Source organism: Pelodiscus sinensis, chromosome 6 (genome assembly GCF_049634645.1).
Source record: "Pelodiscus sinensis isolate JC-2024 chromosome 6, ASM4963464v1, whole genome shotgun sequence".
Lineage (NCBI taxonomy): Eukaryota > Metazoa > Chordata > Testudines > Trionychidae > Pelodiscus > Pelodiscus sinensis.
In genome coordinates this window covers 96,455,548-96,468,172 of record NC_134716.1, presented here as the reverse complement: position 1 = coordinate 96,468,172, position 12,625 = coordinate 96,455,548, and positions in this window count along the sequence as shown.

Genomic DNA, 12,625 nt, shown 5'->3' with positions numbered 1-12,625 from the left:
ATTTCCACCCCAACTCAGTTCACTCAACTCTGGCAGGGAGGAGGCTTGTTCCTCTGAGACCTCTTACAATGATGGTGTCTCTCCTGCAAGCACTGGTGTCATATTTTACAGTTCCCACATTTAGGGGTGGCATGATTTGTGACCCCCCACAACAGCCCCAAATTAGTTACAATACACCACATTCCATTCCAACACTGATCCTCCATCAGCCCTGGCTGAATTGGATTTAGGTAGCCACACCTCGGATTCCCTCCCCATCCTGGCATGAGCTGTATTTACATATCAACAGTTAACAGTGAATTATTTTGCAGAGCTAAACAATTGGAGTGAGCACACCCACCCCCCAGGGCAGCTCTCCTTTTAGCTAGCTGATAGCAAGCAGTAGTTTAGCCCCTGCTTACATATGCTCCACTGCTTCCGTCCATCCCAGCAGAGTGGTGCTCCAGAAATACTGGTGCCCTAGGCAACTGCCTATTCTGCCTATGCCTAAGGACGGCCCTGACTCCTGCTCACAGGGTTTCTGGAGAGGTCTGCTTTACTCCTGACCCTGTGGTGGGACACTTTCCCACCATTAACGAGGGTGGGGTTAAGGACACACACAGAAGTGCTGCACACAACACAGGCTTACGCCCACACTCCTGAGGCAGCACCTGCTCCTGGGCAAGCACGGTAAGGCAGAGCACACCAACCTCCTGCCAGGGGAGCCTGCCAGCTGGGAGGAAGAGAAAGGGCCCCCAGTAGCACCGTCCCCAGCAAGCGATGCCTGCCGCTCACACACAGTTCCCCAAATACCTGCCCTCCCCCCTCCTCCAGAGGGTAGGCATAGATGTGCTCTCCCTGTGGGATACCGCCACTGCCAGACTTGGTGAATGAATGGCACAGAGGGAAGCTGAGCCTCCCTGTTGCCCCCTTTTGCCTGCAGGCTCCTGACCTGGCCAGCATCTTCCCATGCCTGCTTATCCCCAGGACGCGGGGATAGCAAGGTTCCCCTAGGACATCTGTGCCTCTTCAGGAAAGTGCCTGATGTCTAGGCCACAGATGGCCTTGCTCTAAGCACATTGCCTTCGTCTGAACTGAGACCTTTCGGTGTCAGCTCAGAGATGAGGGCTAGGCTTCAGGTACCCTATCTCCTGGGATGACTGCCCTTCTTGCTTTTCTTCACAGCTGGACCAGCTCTGACTGGGGAATGAGCCACACCTCCTGCACCAGCCTCCTGACCCTGTGAGCCCGTAGATACCAGCAACCCTAGAAAGACCTTGAGCAGGAGCACATTGCTTGCCTATATGCCCTGAGGTGGTTTCTGGAGCAGCAGGACCAGAGAATGGATGCTGACATGGAGCTGTGCTGCACCACCGGGCAGGAGCTGTCACAGCAGGCCTGGAGCATGTGCACGGTATTTACTTCTGGCCTCCCCTCCCCCACTCCGCCGTTAGTCCTGCTGCTACTCCTGCTCCCACTCCGGTTCCAACCCCCGCCCTCCCTGTGGTTGCCAAGGGCCCCTCACATGAGGTGGTGGGACCACCTGAGGCAGACACTAGTCCCAGCCCCAGCCCTGAGCCCCTTCTCCTGCTTCCACTTTCCTCCTTCCCCCTCCCAGGTTCTTTCCCCAGTCCTTCCCCAATTATATTTACCCCAAATGAAAAAAAGTTTCTTGGTTCAAAACAAAGTCTGGTTTATTGTACCCGCAGAGGAGGAGAGAGAAAGGAGAGGAGCGAAGGGAAGGGAAGGGAAGGGAAGGGAAGGGAAGGGAAGGATGGGGGAGGAAAGGCATGGAAGGCCACTGCAGAGGCCCCTTGTGTGGAGGCCCAGAGGAGAGGGTCACAGCAGGCCCTGGCTGAAACTCTTCCTCAGGGCCTCCCAGATATGCACAGCTGTGGAAAGGCTCTTGCGAGCTGCTCAGCCTCTGCCCCCCACACTGGCAGGAACATCTCCTTGTTCTCACATATATTGTGCAGGACCCAGCAGGCCGCCACCACTTGGGGGATGTTCCGCTCACCAAAGTTCAGACAGGTGAGGAGAACAGCGTGTGGAGTGAGGTGAGGTGCCCTGCAGTGAGCTGCGGGTCCTGTTCCTGCAGTGCCACATGGGCAGCCTGCAGTAACTGCACCAGGAGGTGCAGTATGGAGTCTAAGAGCTGGCAAGTGCTTTGGAGCAGGTCCAGTTCCATGGCCCGAGTGCTGTGTTGTCCACAAGGGCAACCAGAGCATGCAGTGAGATGAGTTTGCTGTTCCTCGAGGAGGTAGGCAAAGGTGAAGAGCTGGAGATACGACTGTAGAGGGGAGCCTCTTTAAGCACGACTCTCATCTAGCCTCAGGCAGCAGCAACAGGAAGTGACTGCTGTCCTGATGCCCCGCCTGAAGTGCTTCTGTGGGGTGGGAGGGTTTAAATGGGACTGAGTCTCCAATCTGTGTGGATGTGCTATTTCACTAGATATCTGCGCTATTTTGACAGGCAACTGCAGGGTGGATGTGCTACTTCGAAATAGCTATTCCAGGAGTTATTTTTCTGAAATAGCTTATTGTGAAGTAAGTGCGTAGTGTAGACGTACTCTTAGATAAACAAAGGTGTAATCCCTACTCTTCAGTATAACTAATTATTAATGAATTGCAAAGTGCAGACAACATAGCCTGACACACATGAACATATAGACAATCCCACCCAAGAGACAGGGAGAGAAGGAACTACAGGTATTCTCCTGGGCTAAGGTATTCTCCAGGGCAATCTTTTATAATATTTGTACAGTGTCATGTACAGGCACCTGCACTGGCACTACTGTAATATAGATAAAACAAGTGGATAATAATGCATATCTGCCTTTGTAAAGAACTTTAGATCTACAGATGGAAGTACTATATAAGTGCTAGGTATTAATGTTTTGTTGTCTAATGTCAGTCTGGAAAATACTCCTGACCCCAACAGTGTTCAGATTATACCAGGGAGCATGAGATCTGATAGTCTTGTTATTTTAGGTTGTGTAGCAAAAACTATACTTATAATTAGTAACAGAATAAATCCTATCCTGCCCTCATTAGATAATCAATGTCTCGAGGGGTGAAAGAAGCAGGGAAGAACAGATATTTTAAAATGAGGCAAGATACATTTAAGTGAAATAAAGGAGCTGCTAATTTTGTAAGTCTACATTGTATATTTTTCTTTATAAATTCAAGGTATAGAACCAAATTATTGGCTCTAGGCCTCATAGAGTCTATTACATTTTCCATTTTAAGGACATTTGTTATTTTGCTAAGACAGAGCACCAAGCAAGGGGCTTGTGTTACTAATTTTAACTAGTCATCTGGCAGCTATCAGTAGATGTATTTTCCCAAACTATGATTTCCTTTCATTGCTATGCTAGTGGGACAATTAGGGCCCCTCTGTGGGTGTCTCTTATTTTGTTGGTTTTTTAAAATATATTTTCCAGTATATCTGCCCTGTACTTACCCCCAAAATAAATAAGACTGTAATTTCCAGCAAATGTGGAGAAATGTTCCATTTCCCTCCCATTCAGCACATTTCTAAAAAGTGCTGTTTTCTGTTTCGGGGAGTAAGATACCACTGGAATAATGTTTTATAACAATGTTCTTTGATGATTCCATATATTGATGAGCCAATGGCAATCTTTGACATGATACCATTATTCAGAAACTACTGTCTTACCCATCTCTTATGACTCACATGTGGGCCAGAATGTGCTTTTAAGACACAGATGCATATTGGAAATGGTGTACAGCCAGTCACAATGTTTCCTGGAGGAGCCTGGTGCCTATAAGAACCCCCATTCCTATTGTATAACTTCTCAGGGACATTTCTATGTTAGCAAAAAGCATGTTAGCCATGACCAGCAATCATATTTTTTTGTTTGTTTGTGGAGACACAGCTGTTCCTGTGTACACAAAGGTCAACATTGTACTAGTTACATTTTTTCCTAATATAGACATGACTTAAGAGTGGCAAATTGCACATTATGATGGAGGCGATTTTCTGTGATTTAACTTTATCATCCAACAATATGCTTTGCTTTTCTATAGCATCTCCAAGTCCTATAGTAGAAAAGAAAATCCCACAACACTCTGATATGGTATGAATTACCACCACCACTGAAAGCTTGGAAAGCACCAGATCTTTAACTGTGCACAGCAATTATACACAACTGTTTGGACCAGGAATTTTAAGCAGATGTTATCCAGATGAAACTTCAGAGAACTTTGGCTGGTTGTAACTTTTAAATTTGAATTTGGCAAGGAGATAATCTAACACTGTTTTTCTGCATTTTGATTGGAAGGGGAAGGAGGTGCTGAGAATCATTTTCATACTGCAATGCTTCCAAAAAGGAAAAATTGGAGCATTCCAATATGCATTTTGAGAACTGATTTAACCTTTTCCTTAGCGAGCTTAGACTAAGGCTACTCAATACATGGCCCACGGGCTGCATGCAGCCTGCGGCCTGTTGGTTTGTGGCCCATGGTGAAATTTGGGTTTATGTAGGGCTCAACATGCGGCCCGTGAGTGGGATCCTTTGAACATGGCCTTCACTGGGAACATACTCCACAATGGTGAGGTGTCATCCAGGCGGGGTGAGCAGTGAAAGATGCAAGTGGACAGGCTGTCTGGAACAGACGGGTACAAAGTGTTAACATTTCTAGCCCCCAGAGAGGAGGTGCTGGGAGTGCTGGGGCATTGTGGGAAGTGCTTCTTTCATGCCTGTCAGTGGGAAAGAAGCTATCTGAATATATTTGCATATTTATTTGCATGTATATGCAACCATACTTAAGTTGTGGCCCTCGGCATATGCTATGAGTACTATTGTGGCTCCTACGGCTTCCAAAGTTGAGTAGCTCTAGATTAGACCATACATCTGGGTTTTTTTAGCAAGCAAGTTGATACATTCATAGTAAAGCAATTCTGTGCCAAATCTGAGGAGTGTAAGTAAGTAACATAGTAGAAACACTAGTCTAAATTTTGCAGTTAAATAATTGTGGTCAGTAAGCCTGTTTCTCATCAGTCATTTAATTCAAATAAATATTTTAATAATTCTGGGTAAGTTCACTGTCACTTAGCAGGCTGGCACAAGGCTTATGGATGACTTAAGTCCCATGACAAATCAAAGAAGAAGGGGTTGTGGGTGGAGTGGTTGGTAAGTAGGCCTCCACACCCTCTCTGCATGTGGATAAGGGAGGCCTTGACTGCCAGGCTATGACAACACAAAAAGGTATAATATGGGGGGCCAAGAGGGAGAACCAAGGTTAGTGCAGAAACAGCCCATGGGAGTTGTGATGTTAGCAGCTTCCAACCTTCACAGGTGGAAAAGCAGCTACTGTTCCAGCCCACACTCTGGAGCAGCCAGAGTGAAAGGACTGTGTTCTGTTTCTCAGGCTGCCTGCCATACTTTCATACACCTTCAGTTTCTGGTATGTATCCCGTTTTGGTTTTTTTTTCTGACTTGGAGAAGGGAGAGGTGAATTTCACTCTGTGTATGAAAGTACCTTCTTTCACTTGATAACAACTGCCACATTTTCTAGTTGAACTTAAAAGCTCAAACAGTTTGACAGGCAAACTTTATTTCTGAAAGAAAGAAAGAAAGAAAGAAAGAAAGAAAGAAAGAAAGAAAGAAAGAAAGAAAGAAAGAAAGAAAGAAAGAAAGAAAGAAAGGGCATAAAATGTGTCTTGGCATCTTTTATATAGATATTACATTGACACAGGAGATTTGGTTCCGATCCTAATTGGAGTTTGTTCTAACAAGAAAAAAATCAATATTATTTGATGAACAAGGTGCTTTTCTCTCAATTTTTAACAACAACAAAAAATGTTAGCGCTTGTGGGTTCTACTTATAGTATTTCCTCTTTGATTCTTGTAATTCTGCTCTTCAGTGCAAACAGCTCACAACATTGTTGCCACAAGCATATCTACCATATAGAAACAGGAAAGGTTTTACCTTTTTTCTCCCTTTAACAGCAAAAGGTCAGGATGCCTTGAGAGGCAGACGGAAAGGTGTGGTGGTGAGGGAAAAGAAGAGATTAAAACAAAACACCCTACAAAAGTCATGGACCCTACTAATGCCAGGCTAAACTTCTGCTCAGTTGCTTTACATCCCATTCCATTCCCCTCATTCCCCCTTCTCCCCACTTAACCCTTGATTTTACAATTTGATTGACATAGGCAGACCCTTTCAGGGAAGTCAGTGGAACTCTGCACCAATGCAGAAGTCTGCTTGTATAGATAGATTGAAGAGTCAGAGTCTCCTACTGTAAATTCATTGGGGGCAGGGACTTGTTTTCTTAGATGTAAAATGCCTAACAGATTGTGAGTACTACTGCTCCAAATCTTCAAAGCACTTAATTAGGAGATTAAGTATGTGATTAAGTCACATACTTGAAGTTAAATATGCATGTAAATGTGTGTATAAATAATAATAAAATATTCTAAATGTCTAAAAATGGAACCTAATGTCACTTTCAGTGATTATTTAATACCATCAATAGAATACCTGTACTAAATTATATAAAGACAGACAAACATCAGTTGCTTCAGTGGGCATGCTCTTGAATCATGCTCTTGAACTTGCACCCATTTGAAACCAGGAGATTTCCTGATTAAGGGATATGGAGTCACTCCCTAGAAAATTCTTAGCTACAAAGCCAGGCAGGGAGTAGAATTGTTTACACAGGACAGTAAGTTTGGAGGTCATTATTAAAGGACCGAGACAGAGAGAGGGGTTTAAACATGGAGGTAGGGATGGATGGCTTAAAACACAGGATTGTAAAAGATTAGGGTTGAAAGAGACCTTATCTAGTCCAACCTCCTGCTTAAAGCAGGACCAACACCAACTAAATCATTCCAGCCAGGACAAGGTGTTTTCCAGCCATAAAAATCTGTGAATAAGTCTTTTGTTTTGCAGGATGAAGTAAGTGGGGGCCTAGTCTTTGGCAAAAGGCAAACATTTTACTTTTATTCACCAGCAGAATGAAGAAAAAAGATTGGAGTGACCAGAAACTAGAAAGACTATTAAAAAATATCCCAAAGCTCAGTGTTATAAATAACATGAATAATAAATAATGCTAGTCTGCATCTTGAGGTATGTGACATTAGAAAAGAAGAAAAAAAAGGATTTCAGCCCTGCCTACATGTGAAGCAGGTTGTATATCATATTGACAGTGCCTTGGGTGCACACAAAGCAGCTCTTTCAGGAGTCGCACAAACATTGAAGGTAAGTTGCTTGCAACATCTGGAACAAAGTCTTCAGCTCTGGTATGGCTGTCTAGATTGTACTTGGTGTTGCCGTGAGGACAGGGGACTGGACTTGATAACCTCTCGAGATCCTTTCCAGTTCTAGTATTCTATGATTCTATCAACCAGTGCAGTCTATAATGGTTTTATACCGATGTCGACAGAAAACCACAGGAGTTGCAATTGCAACAATTCACCCAGTATTCCTTATTCTGTCCCACACAATACTGTGTTTTCCTTTTGCAGAATACCCAGAAGGCCCAGCTTTAGAAATAGTATTGTGAATTATAGGAGTTTCCTTGAAGAATGGTGCAATTGAAAGTAAAAGAGATGCTGCGATGGGTGGATTAAAATGGTTTTGTCAAAATGTGAAGCTGTGTAGACATGCTAAGCCACAGCAACGTCAAGCATTGCAACAAACCATGTTGTGTAAAGTGGGGCATTACCCAGTATACGCTCATTTCTGCAGTACTGTCTTCATTCATTGCTCAATACATTATTATCATAATTTTAAAAATAATCTTTGCAATAAGCCTGAGAGGCTCAGGTATAGAAGGTTTATATTTCAGCCTCCTCTGGGTTGGAGCAAGGGAGCTCTGTAACAGAGCACATGAGCACTACAAACATCAAATACCTTAATGCAGGAGAATTTAATTCAGGAAGGCTTCCAGATTCTCACTTACCATGCCACTAGACTTTGCAAATAATTAGTAAAGCTTTACATTCAGGATCGGTAGGATGTCACCATATGTGTGTCACCCTTTTTCACCTTATCAACGTGTACTATAATTCATAACTGGGTGAAGGCAAAGACTGTGTGGGTACCAGAGATAAAAGACCATAGCCAGAGGTAAAATGAGTGGTGGTGTATGGTCACTGTACATCCATATATATCTTAAACACTGCCAGAGCACTGTAAGGTGCTTTAGTGTAAATAAGACTCAGATGAGACCTCCCCAAGGGAGCAGTGTGTCAGAGAAAGCAAGTAATAGGCATCTATAAGAATGAGTAACCAGATCCTTGACACTTACGCTGGTTCACTGAAGCATAACCACTATTTATGCCCTTTCTGAATGTGGCTTAAACAAATAAACAAACAAAAGACACAGGCCAGAACAAAGTCCAGGAGAAGCCATGGCACTCCACGAGTTCCATTCCTCACTCATTGTTTTAGGAAGAAATGGGCAAATATGACAAAACATTCCCAGTGAACGTTCTTTTTGACTGGCAGGAAACAGAAGCAGGTGGGCATAGCTGTGCTCCCTGCCCCATGTTGACAGGGTTGCCAGGTGTCCGGTATTGACCCAGACAGTCTGATATTTTCGCCTCCTGTCCGGTAAAAAAAAAAAATCAGAAAATACCAGACACCTAAAATGTCTGGTATTTTCTGATTTTTTTTCCCTGCCAGGAGGCGAAAATACCAGACACCTGGCAACCCTACACACACTCAGCAACCGGGCCCAGCCCCTGCTTTCCCTCCCCAGTACCCAGGCCCCTCCCGGACATCCCCAGCCCACCTGAACCCTTCCCCCCCACTTACCTGCTTCTGCAGGGGAGCTCTCTTCTGGCACAGAGTAAGAAAACAAGATGGCCACCGGCAAAAAAAAAAAAAAGCCCCAAAGGTCTTAAAGGGGCCATGCTGGGGTTTTTTTGTATTTTTTTCTGTCAGAGTCCTTTTATTTTTTTCCCTCAACAACTTTGGTCTCCCCCTTTTTTTTCTCAAGTGTTTTTTTTGTTTGGTGGGGAGGGTTTGGTATTTTTGGTTAAACCATCTGGCAACGCTACATCTTGAATAGTGCCTGGGAGACATAGACAGGTTCCCTAATGGATGGAAAAGCAGATGCTAATCAGGAGGGCTGGGGGGAGAGAAAGGGGAGGGAGGTGAGAGAAGAGGCCCCTGGCCAGGTGGGGTTGGGGAGGCAAAGAGAAGACTCCTGGCAGCCAGAGAGGCTGATGGGAGGAAGAGAAGACTCCTTCCAGGCCAGGGGATGGAGGGAGGAAAGAAAGGCCTCACCCTCTGAGGGGGGAGAAAAGGCCCTACCACATGGGACCCCTCACCCTGAGTCCCTCCTCACCCCCAGACCCTCACTCACTCCCCCCCCAACATCCTCAGACCCTGCCCTGAGCCCCTCCTCACCTTCCCACGCTGACTCTTGCACACCTCACATCTCCAGCCTCCAGTCCTCCCCCCCCCCCCCCAAATCTTCAAGGCCCTATCCCGACTCCTGCAACCCTCACATCAGAAGCTCCCCACCCTGAAGGACCCAGGCAAGGCCAGGTAATACTGCTGGAATACTTATGGATAACATTGAAATTGATAATAGAACAAGTACTAATACTACCTTATGGGTATGTCTACATTACAGCTGCTACCGTGTGGCAGTTATGCTGCTGTAGCACCACAGCATAGAGGCTTCCTACATTGATTGGAAAGTGATTTTCCAGCCATGTTGCTAATCCACCTCTTTGAGAGACAGTAGCTAAATCAGTGAAATAATCCTTCTGTCAATGTAGCCATGTCATCACCAGCGGTTAGGTTGGCCTAACTACAATGTTCAGGGCACAATTATTTTTCACAAATTTGAGTGCTATAGCTAGAATGATCTAATTAAATATAGACCAAGCCTAAAGATTAGTGCAAAACATGGGAAGGCATGTTTACAATTTGGTGCTATGCCAATTCTTGCTGCAAGCTGTATTTCCAGCAACAGTGACTAACACTCAGAAGTGTATCTTGCATAATTTCTTTTATTGTTTAAACCAGCCACATGAGTTGCTCCCTAAACAATTTATCTTCAGTAAATTCAAGTATAACTTACTATGTGTCCTGTTGCTCTTATATATTCCATAGCCTCATAAACATAAATATTGGTGACCATTGCTACGTAGTGACAAGAGGTCCTGACAGTAAGAACTGTGGTGTTGTTTGATGGAATAAGTGTGCACAAAGACTCAAAGAGTTTATTATGATATTGTCATTGTGCAAGAAACAGACTTCAGTGTTGTTCAGAGTTTTAACTAGAGACTTTGGCCTGCTTAGTCCCATGCCAAATGCATTCATGGCAAAGTTGGGAAATGTATTGATTAAGATACACCAGGATAAAAGAATTAAACATAATTTCAATTTCAAAATGCTTTTGGATGGTTATGCAAAGCTATCAAAATCCCTTTTTCAGATGGAGGATATTGGTTAGAGCAGGGGTGAGCAATAATTGTTGATGGAGAACCACTTCAAAATTTTGATAAATGGTCAAGGACCATACTTTTCTGTGGATTGAGTGAGGGGTCCAGGATGAACATTGGGTACAGAAGGAAGCTTGGGGTACTGGACTGGGGTGTAGGAGAGGATGTGGGGTCTGAGCGGGAGTTTGTGTGAAGGAGAGGGTTGTGATCTGGGGCAGGGGATTGAGGTGCAGGCTCCAGGAGGAGGGGATAGGTGTAGGAGAAGATTCAGGCTTGGGGAAGAGAATTGGCACGAGGCTGCTGCGCAGAACACATTTCAAAAGAGTTTTCAGTGTAAGTTTCTCATCTTGAATCTAGCCTTGTTTTTGTTAGTGGCTGAGCTTAGAAGGAAAGGGTTTTAAGTTGTAGCTCTGCCTGGTGTAAGGCTCTTAACTGAGCAAAGATCTAGCATGTTTAAGCTACAGATTGACCTTAAAAAAGAAAAGAAAATGAAAAAGAATTTGAAATACCTAATTGACTTGAGAGACTGTAAATGTAACACTAATACATGGTTATATACTGGCCCGTCCTCAGCAGTACCAGGCTCCAGGATTAAACCATAAATGGGCCTCCTGGCCTCCTCCCTTCACTAGAGCTACAAGCCTCCTCACCTAGAGAAACTCTGACAATCCCCCAAACCAATCAGAGGACCCCTATTCTGGTCACATCCCCATCCCTCACCTGCCTAGAGGAGCCCTATATCAGCTGCAGCTGCACCTTCCTGCCTTTCCCCAGCCCCAGCCCAGTGATATTTACTACTCAGAACCTGCATAGGGCATATCAAAAGTATCTTTGAAGAGATGCTTTTTCCTGGAGGAGATTGGGTCTGGGGAAGTGAGGGGGTGGCTATGGCTGGCTGGGACTACTCTGGTTGGGAATAGGGGAAGAGGCACTCAGGTGGGGAGGGAGACTGAGGAACATGGAATTATCTGAAGACAATAGAGGAAGTGGTGCTGGAATTCTCCATAGTTGTTTCTTCCAGAGGGTTCAGAGAAGATGCAACTGTAAATTTGACTCACTAATTCTTGCATATCCTCTCTGTGACAGTGATTGTCACACACCACGAATTAGGAGTAGTACGGGGAAAGGTCTTAGTTATGCTTTAAAATAGTTATAAGTCAGCAGTGTGTGAGTTAGAATTGCACAATAACCACAACTCTGGGGGTAAGAGGAGCTTGTGTCAAGATCAAGTCTGGAAAAAAGGAACTAAAGTAAAATCTGCTTTAGTAGCAATAAATCTGATCATATACTAGAGGGAAACTGAGCTGTGGAACAAGTTGTTCCACACATTGCATTCCCATAGGGAGCCAGTAAAATTTCAGAGTGGAAATTTGCATGTAAATATCCAGCATTAGCCCACCTGGTGGCAGCGGGGCATAGATATGAATTTTCTGAGGAAGTTGCATGGTACAACCAGCTCTCTTAATGGATGTGTTCAAAGTTTAAAGGCCATACCCCATTCCCAGCCTTACAAGTCTTAAGGAAGAATTTCTTGAAAATTATCAGTTCAGTCTTGTTTTTTAAAAACTATCTTGTGTATTGGTTGTTTTATGGGTTATGTTAATAAGAAGCACATGGTATCTTTTTCAGGGGAAAAGGCAATATGCTGCATTTATTAAGAACATAATACAGAAATAGCGCACACACACACACACACACACACAGTCCTGCTAATATTGTTATAGTTACCAGTCTTTGGCTCTGAACACTATAATGGCCAATTAGAAATCAGATTGGGCCCTAGTTGGGGAGTTGAGTTCTGTCTGTCACAATTCCTATGCTCCAAGGCTGTTGCTTGGAAGTACAAACCCAAAGTACCATGCAAAACACCCCATCTTTTATAGGAATCCCTTCTTATGCAAGTCTATGGATAGGGTTACCAGATGGGTTAAAAAAAAAAACCAGACACACTTGAATTCAGATTGGGGGTGGGGGAACCGCCCGGGAGGGGAACAGGGCTGGTCGAGAGATGGTCAGGGGGAGCAGGGCTGGCCGAGGGAGATCACGGTGGGGAATAAGGGGGGCCATTGGGAAGCAGGGCTGGCCAGGGGGGAGTGGGGCTGGCCAGGGGAAAACCAGCTGGCGGGAGCGGGGCTGGCCGTGGGGGGAGCGGAAGGGGGGTAACCAGCCAGCAAGGAGCGGGGCTAGCCCAGGTGCATGCAGATCTTGGGGTGCTGC